The sequence below is a fragment of the Leptidea sinapis genome, chromosome 1, assembly GCF_905404315.1.
Source record: "Leptidea sinapis chromosome 1, ilLepSina1.1, whole genome shotgun sequence".
In the NCBI taxonomy this organism is placed as follows: Eukaryota; Metazoa; Arthropoda; class Insecta; order Lepidoptera; family Pieridae; genus Leptidea; species Leptidea sinapis.
Window position 1 is genome coordinate 20,904,470 of NC_066265.1, and position 11,645 is coordinate 20,916,114.

Genomic DNA, 11,645 nt, shown 5'->3' on the forward strand with positions numbered 1-11,645 from the left:
CTCCATAGGTTCTCAGCAATAATTTTTTCTTGTTTCTCCCTGTTAGCGACACAGTTGCTTGGTAAGTAGCCGAATTAAGACGGTCGCGCTGACAGACCGGCGTAGCATATACGGTCGCGTAGCAGAGGGGCGCGCGATCGTCAGTGAGATACGAACGAACTGGTGTCGTGTTAACGTAACCATATATTATTAACTTTGTAACTGTAGTTCACGAATTAAATACTCACCTCAGTGAACAGTCTTTTAATTGGACGCCAAGATTTCCCACCCTCTTCAACATGAGGGCACTGAGCGCCTCCACTCTCACTGGTTTCCATCATTTCATAGGAGCTCTTGATGTGAATTGAACAATATTATAACGATAACGTAATGATCGTTGTTTTAATATAATATGTCTACATTAGCGAGTCTCATTTAGTGTTAAATATTGATATTTAAACAAAATGGACTTCTTTCTTAATATTTACCATTTATATTTACCAGTGGGAGGCTCCTTTGCACAGGATACCGGCTAGATTATGGGTACCACAACTGCGCCTATTTATGTCGTGAAGCAGTAATGTGTAAACATTAATGTGTTTCGTTCTACAGGGCGCCGTAGCTAGTGTTATTACTGGGCAAATGAGACTTAACATCTTATGTCTCAAGGAAACTAGCGAAATTGTAGTGCCGCTCAGAATTTTTGGGTTTTCCAATCTTGAGCCGCACTACATTGTAATGGGCAGGGCGTATCAATTACCAACAGCTGAACGTCCTGCTCATCTCGTCCCTTATTTTCAACATAATATGAAAATTGTATGAGTGATATACAATTTATTGATTATTTTCAATCAGCCCTGAGTCCACGCAGGCTTTGCCTACATTGCTGTTTAGTTCGTTTCTGTATACAAATTGATTTGATTTTTAAAAACTACATTAATATGTATGCAAATAGTGTGGGTTTTGTTGAGTTTAAATTCCAAATTCAGAAGTGGGCGAGTCGACATCTCCGGAGGATGCCTCGTTTATTGGGGCTCCTTTAGGACAAACCTTAGTGGAATTTACACTCAAGGAAATTAACAACATTTGATAATAATTATGGGTTTCTGAAAAGTAACGCTTCTTCAATAATTTTTTATTAACATTATAAAGTTAAAATTTTAGATTGCTGAAAATAAACTTCAGAAATATTGAGCAAAGCTTTGAGTCAAGGTAATGCTTCTATAAATTTATCTCAAACGGTTCGTTCTATCCTCATTAGACTTTGGTAACGGTCTAATCGCTTCATAATTACCAATAACCTCGCGTTAAGGAAGAGATATTCCAATGATTGGTATAAATATTAATAGATTCAATTTGTTTAAGATTTCTTATGTGTCAATTCCGCCAATATTTGTCTTTAAGCAATTCGACCAATTCGACACGTGTTTCGCCTCTACACGAGGCATCCTCAGGATATGTTGACTCGCAAAACTCTGAAACGAGACGAGACTCGTGTAGAGGCGAAACACGAGTCAAATTCCTTAAAGACAAATATTGGCGGAATTAACACTTAAGAAAAACTTGAAGCATTAAGAAGAGATTCAAAGTGGACTTGACACTTAAGAAAACTTAAAACATTAAGAGATTCAAATATTTTAATTATTGATATTTATTTTTATAATCACTCATTAAACGTCAAAAACTAAAAACAAAAACTACCACCTATTAAGTAAGATGTGCTTTAGACATGATAAGAGAGGGCGCAAGAAACTCATCGGACTTTTTAATAATATTTTTAAGAAGACACTAAGACTTATTCGTTCAACAGTCTGGAGGTGGTCGCTCTATTCCCAGTTGACCTAACATTTAAAAGGCTGGATTTGTTTACCCAGTTCGGATGGATGTAACTAAATCAGTTTGGCGGCAAACTCAATAAGTGAAAAGAATGAACTGATTCATGAGGAAGATTAAGGTGTGTAATTTGTTAAATGCTTGTAATGGTAGAAATATGACAATGAACTTTGCATGGGAACTTTTATCGAAAACGCTTTGAGATATTACAAAACAATTTATGATGGTATAAGAACAAATTATTCAACCTATTCTAAATTACAAAAAATATATCAAATAGAATGTGCTAACTGAAAAGCTATTTAGACGAATTCAGTACCTATTAAGTCTGATCAAATTAAAGAAGTTATTTAAGCATTTCATGCAAATTATGATAGCCCTTTACACCACACAATTGAAATATAAATATTGTGATAATAATTATCGCAAAACTAAAGCAATTGAAGCACTCATGAGCGGTACTCTCATGACGTCAGGCAGATGATCGTAAGTATCACAGTAATGCTCATCTGAATGTATATTATGATGTATCGTATAATATCAAAACGTAAAACTGAATTGGTGTGGATTAAATAGAAGTAACAAATCTATTAAAACGGGCGTACGTAAATCAATTACTCGGAACAAGCCGGCCGTGTTGGGAACGCTGGCTCATTTCTGGGACATCCATCGTATTTCGACGACACCCGCTCCGGGGCCGGCCAATCGTCTGTGGTTTAATTCAAATATTACTTGTGGGATTGAAGATTCTGTTTGGTAATGAAACGGACGGATTGTCTTTTAATTATAGTAAAACTGGTATTAGTTATTACATACAGATAACGCGCGAGTAGAATGCAGAGTTTAGGAATGCGATAGTGATGTGACCTAACTATAATTGATGACCATAAGTATAAGAATGTCGATAAATTTAAACAATGCTTAAAGTTAGCTAGTTATTTTAGACTAGGTTAAATAATAATAATAATACAACATTTATTTCGAATCACATTCATATTTCTGTTTTAAAAGTAAAGTTTTACTTAAAAACTAATGAATTAAATAAAATGATGAAAATTTATTTAACTAATTTTTTCATCGTTTTAATCTAATTATTAAATCTCAAATTTTTGTTCTACTTTTCTTCAACACACATGTCTAAAACATAATATGTTGCCATTTCTCGTGCTTGGCGATGAATAAAAACTCGTTTCTTTTGAAACGGATCCTGATGGACTCTGATCAGTCATTATTAAAATCAAATAAATAACACGGGATCGCAACTTTAGTTTTAACACGCTAAGCGTTCGATAACTGACAAGAACGGCTCAGCACTACAAGGCAGGCAGGCGTGCGAGGCGAGGCGTGTGGACAGCGGGGGGAGACGACGAAAGAGCGGGGCTCCTTACCTCGGGCACCGACTGCATTCAACTCGCGCGCTATCTGTAGGTCTTCTTTCCCAATAAACCACAAATCAATGCTTTAATTGTGTTTTTATAACTTAAAGTCGATGCAAATTTAGATATTTAATTTGTTTCAAGAAAGAACGGAAACTTCAATATGTATGAATAATTTTCAGTATTAGAGTCAATTATTTTACAACTAAATTTAACAATTTAAGAATTGTAATAGAAATTATGTTGATAATAAAATTAATATAATACATTTTATATTTATTATAATTAAAAACATATTAAAAAAATATAATCATCAATTTTGCCCTGCGCTTCTCCGGGGCATTAGAATAGGGACGTCCCAGGCGCAAGGGTGTCAAGTAAGAGGAGACAGGGCATTTACCAGTGGGAGGCTCCATTGCACAGGATGCCGGCTAGATTAAGAGTACCACAACGGCGCCTATTTCTACCGTGACGCAGTAATGTGTAAGCATTATTGTGTTTCGGTGTGAAGGGCACCGTAGCTAGTGAAATTACTGGGCAAATGAGACTTAACTCAAGGTGACGAGCGCAGTTGTAGTGCCACTCAGAATTTGGGTTTTTCAAGAATTCTGAGCGCCACTGCATTGTAATGCACAGGGACATGGACAGGACATATTAATTACCATCAGCTGATCGTTCTGGCCGTCTCGTCCCTTATTGTCTTGAAAGAGTGTCTGTAGCCAGGCGAGTGAAAAAGATAGAGGAGACCTTTTCGCTGGATTTCGTTCAATCGAAAGTTTCCTCAAAATATCTACTTTCTTTTTCACTCGCCTCATACACTTTTTTTCTTTCGTTTCTTAGCATTATTTCGCCGTCATTGGTTATATATCCTGGACAAAGGCGCAATTTTGAATCAAATATGTGATTTTCAAATTAGGTTTGAATTTGAACGAATTTTCGCTTCTATTAGCATTTGCATGCATATAGAATGGCGGAGCATGCCCCACTTTTGTAAAGCAACAAAATATATATAATTCTCAAAAATTACTTCATTTTATTTAAATGAAAAAACGCTGATTTCATAGCCATTGGAAAGGACCTTTCACGTGTATTTGCATAAAATCAATTATATTTGGGTCGCCGATATACGAGTAGCTGATCACGTGGCCTGCCAGGAAAAACAAAGCCTGTTTAATTAAATACCTGTCCGAAATAGATGTAGAAATACCTAAATATGAATGGATAAATACTTTTTAATTTATATTTTTATTGATGTGTATGTAATGTATGTGTAGGTATGTCAAATCTATTTCAAGTAATTCTTTCTTTTATGACTATAAGGGACGAGATGAGCGGGACGTTCAGCTGTTGATAATTGATACGCCCTGGCCATTACAATGGAGTGCCGCTCAGTATTGTTGATTAACTCAAAAATCTGGGTGGCACTACAATTGCGCTCGTCACCTTGAGACATAAGATGTTAAGTCTCATTTGTCCAGTAACTACACTAGTTACGGCGCCCTTCAGACCGAAACACAATAATGCGTACACATAACTACTTCACGACAGAAAAAGACGCCACGTGTAATTCTATCATTCACCAAGTGTTTACTGTTTCTTTTATGAATTTGATATTGTAATATGAGAACTTGTTATTTGCTTTATTCTGAGCGCATTGGAAGTATCACATTTTATTACAGTAAGTGTCAAGATAAACGCCAATAGACAATTCGGGGGACAGTAGACCTAATATTTATTAAAAATTAATATTTTTTTTATGGAAAAGGAAGACAAACAAACGTACGGGTGCTAAGTGATCACCACGAGAAAAATGTGGGTGACATTTTCATGCAACACCAGGTAGAGTACGCGCTTTTTTTGAAGGTACCCATGTCATATCGTCCCGGAAACACTGCACAAGCAAGCTCATTCCACAGCTCTATGGTATGTGTAAGAAAGTTCCTTGAAAACCCACTGTGGAGGAACGGCACACATCCAGATGGTGGGGTTGATATCCTAATTTGTGGCGTGCCGTGCGAAGGTGGAATTCGGCGATAGGAATCAGGTGAAACAGCTCTTCGGAATACTCCGCGTGATAAATGCCATAGAAGACGCACAATGAAGCGACGTCTCTACGCAATGCCAGGTTTTTAAGCGTAAACGTTTTTTACGGAAAAAATTATGAATAAAGATTGGTTAAAAATTGCCAAAGGCCTTGATTTATTATTTACCTCAAATACAGATATTAAGGAAGATCGCAAAATAATACGTGTCAGTAAATAATTACAACTATAAAAAATACTCGCCTCTAGGCTAGTACTAGGCGGGCAACCTTATTTTGCCATTTCCTCGTGTTATGCTAAAGGATCATAATCGGCGATAATTACTAATCATATAACGATTGCTCATAAGATACAGCCTAAATAATTTTATAACTAAAATTTACATAACAATAATGCGTTTATTTATGATATTTTTATGGAAGAGGAGGACAAACGTCACTAGACAATGTTTGCAACGCGACCATTGTCGTCTTCCTTGTAACACCAGAGGACTCAAGAATGGCTACCGTAAATGTACTTAATATGAATTCGAAAACGAAATAAGTTGTGGGTGAGGATCGAACCGGGGATTGAGAGCCAACGAGCTTACCTATTGTGCCATCGACGCTATTTTTATAAGTCACAATAAATTAATAATCTACTTTTTGTGATAGCACATACATATTAAACAGATTTATAGTTGAGTTGTTTTACGTTTATAAATATTCTCAGCCTGACTACTTTAGTATTTTACGTTGCTTTACCCCGAAATATGATAAAATATTGTAGCCAAGTACAGTGTACCAGACTTTCATGGATTAAGTAATGTAAAATACTTAGAGTGCATTTAAATTTCCAAAGTTTCACTTGTGAAGTGAATATCACCTAATTTCAACGCGAACTTCAGTAATTAACAAGAAACTGAAACTTAATCCAGTTTTCCTAAGGTAGTTCGTTGATTAATGATTTTTGGATATATTCCTCTATTTGGATTGAAGAATAATAAAGCAGTAGCCCGTTTGGACTTATCGCAGATTGAAAGTTTCCAAAACTTGAGCTAATCTTAATGGGGGATATTTGGAATTTCATTAGCGATCTCTGACCTATGGACTATAACTATAACTTTGGACTATTTTAAGTTATATAATGCCTGACAAGGTAAGCTTTGTCTTGTTAACGTAATTTAATATGTAAATGTAAAGTTAAAACATATTCAAGTAATTTAATTAATTTAATAATTTCTTAATATTATTCTATTATTTATTATTCTTATTTATTAATGTTTTTGGAGTTTTTTTAATTATGATATTGGAAATATTCTCCGATATAACGGCCAGCCTTAATGATCGAATTCAATTTGATTATAACATTTACATCAACAGAGATTAACATCAGGAAGCGTCCTCAAAAGTTTTGGGCTCACATTTCGGGCCTGCGGTCTAAAGGTGGTTTCAAACCAGCAGTGGATTTCAATGGCAAGTGCCTGTTGGGAACCAAAGAAGCCGAAGCTTTTGCGAAGTTTTTCTTAAGCGCATTTATCCCCGAAGTTCCAATTCTGAGTTTTTCGGAGGCGAATAGTGTTGATTACAGCCGAAACAGTAATATGATATGGGTACAGAATTTCTCCCCACAGCAAGTATGGCGTGGTATTACTAGGTTGAAGCCAAATAGTTTATAGGCCCGGATGAAATTCCACTGTCTATACTCAAGAAGTCCAATTATTTTGTACTTCCTCTCTTCCATATATTTAACCTATCACTGAGATCTGGTACTTACCCATCGCAATGGAAGCTGTCAAGGGTTACGCCTATTCCTCAAACTGGTAATACCATAGATGAGGTTTGATTTCCGTCCTATAGCTATACTGTCTATACCTGCAAAAGTTTTTGAGAACATACTACATGAAATGATTTTTAATCAAGTCAATGTGTTTCTCTCTGACGAAAAACATGGCTTTAGGAGCAAGCGATCAGTTAATACCTTGATCAGTTGACATTGGTCGACTACAGTTCCAATGTCCTTTACTTTGACTTTTGGAAGGCATTTGACAGAGTCAACAATGATATATTTCTATTCAAGTTGAGCAAGATTGGTTTTGCTCCCAACCTCCTACAACATATCTTGCAGATAATTTGCGATAAGTTGAAGAGCCCAAATCCTACCACACTCGTTCAGTGGTCAGTCAAGGCTCGATTCTTGGCCCTCTCCTTTTCTTGATAATGATTAATGACCTGCCATCAGTGTTTGAAAGGGCCAAGTGTTTTTGATAGATTTGATTTTGAAAATGTTTTGAAGTCCAGAAGGATATGGATGCTGACATCAAATGGAGCAGTGAACACAGAATGGAGTTCAACACCAATACATGTTCGGTTACGACTTTCGGACGCAAGAGGTGTCCGATTCACTTTCCGTATAAAATGAACGGAATTCAGTTCCCCAGACAAACTTATATAAAGGACTTAGGAGTAATATTTGATCATAAACTTACAGTCCATGACCATATTTCTGCACTGGCCTCCAAAGCATTCCAATGGATGGGATTAGTTTTGCATAATATTCGAGATTTTCAAAATTGTCACACGGTAAAACTAGTATTTGACGCTTTGGTTCGTGCCAAGCTAGAAGCCAGCGCTTGTATTTGGAATCCATACAAAAGCATACCTTGCTACTCGAAAATGTCTAAATTTCACGGGTACTACCCATTTATGTACCCCACAAAATTTCTCCAAGGACACTTAGATTTCCACTCACTTAAAACCCGAAGAGACTGCGACCAAATTGGAACAATAAGTAGGTAGGATTCTTTGTGATTTGATTGACTGCTAGAAACTGCACAAGCTCTGCTTCGTCTATGCACCCAGTAATTACACCTACCTCCGCTGTCGCAAGTTTTTCGCGAGTCCGTGTATTTGTACTACTGGTAGCGCGTGCCAGGTCACACGCACCGCGCTAAACGCGCCGCTGAAGCAGTCCCCTCGCTGTGACATATTTGCACTTTTGTGAAAATTTATAATTTTAGATTTGTTTTTAATTTTTGACATGACAAAATATTTTTTTAAATGGAGTTTTAATTTAACGAATTTTTTTCTTTGTATACTTATGGTAATGGGCTATGGCCGCTCTCATTAAATCATAAATAAATGGACTAGATTTTTCCCCGAAATTTTTAAGATTACTTGAAGTTTGTAACAAGAAATTTAATGCGGACGAAGTTGCGGCCAGAATTTAGTCATCATGATATATAGCCAATCACATGATATAGATATAGACCGTACAAGATGTTTTTGAGCTAGAAAAGGACATACAAACAAATAATAATATCAAAAATTTGAGGATTGGTGTCAGTGTAAATTTTATTAATAACAAAATCACAAAAAAATGTTATAGCAGACAGAGCCTACAGATTTATATATAAGTATAAATCTAAAGACGTTGCGTTGCAGCTTTAGTAACTTTCCTGATTAGCCCTGAGCTGGCTTCATTAAAAACTTCTCGAATATCTCGAAGTCATGTACCATTACAAAGGATAAATAACTATCAGACTTTAGCTTCAATAAAGTTTCCATTCATGTTTTGATTAAATATTAGACTTAATTTAGTTTTTGTGGTATGTTCCACTGTTAGTAGTACCTGGCTGTTCGTGAAGACGATGTTTATAAAGCAGTTGGTTAAGTATGTGTTATATATTATAGTGCTTCGGTTACGATAAATTGGTGTAGATGAGTTGTCCAAATGTTTTATACAAATCTTATTAAAGTAAACTGAAAAGGCAGAAAAGCACTTATTCGTCTTAGTCGGCATCCTGTGCAAAGGAGCCTCCCACTTGTAAAAACCTTTAGTTATATAATTACTTATCATTGAGGAGTTTCAATAGCCGTTTGTAGTCCTCTTATTGAGTTCCATTTCATAAAATATATTTAAATTTAAAAAAATATTTTATTTATTATTGATTATTTTAATCTCTAAAAACTTATATTTTTTTTTTATATTTTAAGCAATTTGAGCTATTAAAATTTTGTTAACAATGTTTTATTGTTTTATATTATTATAATTTGGAATGTCTTTGTAACCCTTTTTATTTTATGGACAATTGACCTCACAATTTCAAAAGTGACTGAACGGTCCAGCATGTTTTTACATTTAAATTGGCTTCACCGGATTTGTTTCGAAGTTTGGTTGCTCGTGGAGGAAGCTTCAAGTTAAATAAATAAAGAAACTTGTTTTATTCTGCTTTTTCTGTGAACTATGAAAGTATATAATCTCAAAGAAGGATAGTGCTGATTTACTTTTGAAGTAAAAGCTTAACAAAGTGAACTAACTTCAATAATTGACTTAGTGATGTTGGAAACTTGCTTCATTATACTCTGGACTCTTTTTTACATTTCTCAATACACGTCACTAGTATATTGGAACTATTTGATATGTACTTTTGGATGTGAAGCGAGATGAATGAAAAAATTCAATTTAGGTTCTTTATCCGACCAAAGACGTTGCATTTGTTGGAAGGACATTCTTGTACTATATCCATGATTTACGTATATTTATTTACATATTTTACGTATGTGGTGGTTTATTATTAAAATTATATCTTTGCAAGTTTTGGGGAGCATTGGCAATCGAAATTGCAATATTTCTGGAAGAACAGGATACAGCTAGCAGTTTCACTTTTTCCTGTTTTGTAAATAAGATTTGAAAATTTATGAAATATCTTCATTAGATTTACTGTTTTTGACACAAAGATAAAAATAGTTTTGAACAACAAGTTCGGACTACATTATAATTTTTTTCATGTAACCTTATTAATGTCATTAAGACCAGCCAGACACAAATAGAGCCAAAGATAATTTCCCCGACCTATTAGAATGGCTATAACAAGATCTCTGAAAATATAAAAAATAACTACAAAAGGTGTTGCGAATTCAAAAAAAAATTTGAAATTATTAGGAACGCTTTTGTGATACAGGTTATTACAGGTTATTAAAGAATTCTAAAGGAATCAATTTTGAGAAAATAAATGCCTTTTTTACAAGTACGACTAAAATTACTTGATACCACACCTTAGGGTTGAGTCGATTGAAACAAGGCTTTATTTCATGAAACAAATTTAAATATATAATTAAGCTATAATAAAAGATACCATTTTCTGCATAGTTTCTTGAACCCATTCCTCTAAAGCCAGTCAAATCTTAAGCGTGGGTGATAGTTTCTAACTTTCAATGTGTGCTTTCGAAAACTCAATATCTAAGAAAACGAATTGAATGTGCGTACTTAAAAATTATTTTAAATTAATTAATGTTTGAAAGTGTCTTCAAATTGATCGTGGATGGCTTAACTACAAGGAAAAACTTTCTAAAGTTCACTTATCCGTTTTGTGGTTTACGTCAAAAATAGAAAAGTAGAAAACAAAATAATGTTTTTCTGTCTTGCAAAAAAATGTAGGTCACGTAGCAAAAATGATTCATAAGATAAATATAATTAATGTGGTTTGTTCATTAAGCGCTCGTTAAATATTTTTTCTTTACAGAATACAGCTGAAACCCATTCTAAAAAAGTGTCTTAATTTGATTGTAAGGTACAAAATTCAAATAAAAATAAATTATTCACACAATTTTTTTTTTATGAATGATGCGGGACTTGCACCCACGACCTCTCGCGTTTCGTGCGAGTGCTCTGTAAAAGAATCCACAGCCTGAGAGTTGAGCAAAGCATATAAGATTTTATGACAATACATCACTCGAACGGTTAGCTCAGTTGGGAGAGCACTCGCACGGAACGCGAGAGATCGTGGGTTCGACTCCCGCATCGTTCATAAAATTTTGTTTTCTAATTTTATTTGTGTATTAATAGAAGAAGTGATAACCCTCCTAGAAGTGAGGGACAGAACAGACTCAATTTCTCCTGACGTTATATGACCTATTATCATGACGGCTACCGTTCTGCTGATTAAATAAATAGTGACAATAATAATAAAAAAAAACATCTTCAAATGATTTATTAAATTTATTTTATTATTTATTACTGAAACGAATATTTTCCAACTATTTACTGCCCACGCTATCTCAATTGTATGTTGTTTTCTCCCATTTACAGAAAAATACTTTAACACTGAAAATAAATTATTTTTCTTATGAAATGCTCTCTTTTTCTCTGAGGTCGGTCCCTCATGCCTGCCTCCCCCGGTTTCTGTCCAGCGCCTCTCTTACAATCATTGAAATGCTAGATGGCAATAAATTCGTAAAGTGAATATATTAACGAAAAAATAAAATTAAATAACTCTAATAATCATTTTTTTTTGCGTTTATTTATTATAGATGTATGTGTTCATCGCTCTTGTTTATTTCATCTGTGGCTAATGTAGTTTGTTTCACAATTATTTAAGGTTTTTAATCATTAGTTAGGTTAAAAGGTCCAAAACCTCACATTATATTAGGCTAAG